At 31.9% G+C, this 2004-nt stretch overlaps 1 protein-coding gene across 3 annotated transcripts in view; it reads left to right on the top strand.

Annotated features, from left to right (window-relative positions):
* The first annotated feature begins 580 nt into the window (after positions 1-580).
* Positions 581-2004, top strand: part of LOC136839326 (uncharacterized) — a 49312-nt gene continuing 47888 nt past the window's right edge. For 2 of the 3 annotated variants that reach the window (XM_067105217.1, XM_067105214.1), the window contains exon 1: positions 581-788. The gene's annotated coding sequence lies outside the window, so the exon portion shown is untranslated. Of the gene's footprint in view, positions 848-2004 lie in introns of all 3 variants that reach the window. The other variant, XM_067105215.1, reaches the window with a different exon arrangement.

Genomic DNA, 2004 nt, shown 5'->3' with positions numbered 1-2004 from the left:
GGCTCATTTTTTATAGTTCAAATCTGCACTCAGTACAGCGCATTCTTGGAAAACTTATCCTCTAAGAACGGTGAAAAAAACTACATCAATATTTTCATGAAATGTCAGAGAAATAGGCAGGAAGTAGAGTAGTAGGTTAGAGTTAGAATCATAAATTAAAATTAACAGCCATGCTCAGATAATATTATTCTTGTCTACTATGAATGTCTTCGCCTTGAATTCACGCCTGTATGTAATGTATAAATGCACATCATTTGATTATGAAAAGCACAGAAAATGAAAACATACCCTTTACTCGCGCTGCTTTATTCAGGGAAGAAAATGGCTTCTCTTCCACAGAACTCGTCTTTATTCCCATCAAACATGAGCTCATCCTTATGCGAAGGTAATCATGCAAGGCACACAAGCATCAAGTATTAAACGCGTTTCGTAGCCGTCATGCACAACGGCATGCTTAATGACCAATCCCTATCGCCTTTCCCGGCGAAGGAGAGCCAATGAGCGAAGTCCGTTCCCTCCGTTCGTTCGTCCAGGCCTCGAAGACCAGCAGCATCGTGGGTATTAAAACACGTGGGTGGACCCCGGCTTTTTAGCAGTCCCTTTCCCGAGCTTGCGCGTGTCAAGTATATTGGTCTTGCAAAGCTCTTGTTCTCTTCGGCTCTCTATCTCTATCGCACTCTCCCTCTCCCTCGCTGTTTCTCGGTATCGCTCCCTATCTCCTTTTATCCACTTTTCAACCCGCGACGTTCTTCATTTGACGTCCAGACATCGGTGTCATCGCTCACAAGGTAAACATTGCGTTCCGTCCTTTCCGGTGTGCTACTGTTATCATTTGTGTAACTGACAGGTGAGTTGATCTCTGAATGAATTCTTGTTCTGTAAACGCGTAGTAGTCTTAGGTGCTACTTGACAATTTATTTATGGTCTAATTTGTTTCATGAGTTTTTCGTCACAAGAAAAAGGTTATTTCTTGCTCGCATTTCGAATGTTTTTCGACCATAATATACTCCAGAAAAAAAAAAAAAAACGTTTGTAGTTGACTTCATGTTTTCAAGAGTATTTTATCATCATCAGAAATAAAAAAAAACGTTTATAGTTGACTTATGTTTTCAATAGTATTTTACCATCATGTGCATAATAATCATATGTGTTGTATGTGTGTATATACAGTACATATGAGTATATATATGAGTATATATATATATATATATATATATATATATGTAAATGTGTATATATAGTATATATATATATATATATATATATATATATATATATATATATAGGCTTATATGTAAAGCGTTCCCCTCATCAGTAGAAGTTTTCGGTTTGATTCCCGAAGATAACTGAAATTCCTTGGACCAATTCTGCTAAAACCCATTTTAAGTCAGTTACCTTTAATAATATATATATACATATGCATATACATATGCATATATAATGGTTATATATAATATATGCATATATAATATATATATATATATATATATATATATATATATATATATATATATATATATATATATATATATATAATATATATATATATATATATATATATGTGTGTTTGTGTGTGTGTGTGTGTAAGGAATCAACTGATCACAGTTACGTGATCTATAAATGTAATATCACTCTCCTCACTGGCCCAAGTTAAAGAAAAAGTGATTAGGAAGGTGATCAGTTGAGAATTATATATATATATATATATATATATATATATATATATATATATATATATATATATATATATATATATATATATATATATATATATAGATATATAATGTTATATATATATATATATATATATATATATATATATATATATATATATATATATTATATACTCGTCCGCATGCACAAATAATTTAGTACAATTTTAATTCCAAAAGGAAGGAAACAGAGATGCAAGGTTTTATTTGGCGATGGTTGCCTTTTCATATACGCTACCTGTTTAGATAGACTTATTACGACCTTATATATAGCGGTGGCCATCTTTTGTCT

The sequence above is a fragment of the Macrobrachium rosenbergii genome, chromosome 6, assembly GCF_040412425.1.
Source record: "Macrobrachium rosenbergii isolate ZJJX-2024 chromosome 6, ASM4041242v1, whole genome shotgun sequence".
NCBI lineage: Eukaryota > Metazoa > Arthropoda > Malacostraca > Decapoda > Palaemonidae > Macrobrachium > Macrobrachium rosenbergii.
This window is presented reverse-complemented; position numbering and strand designations above follow the sequence as displayed.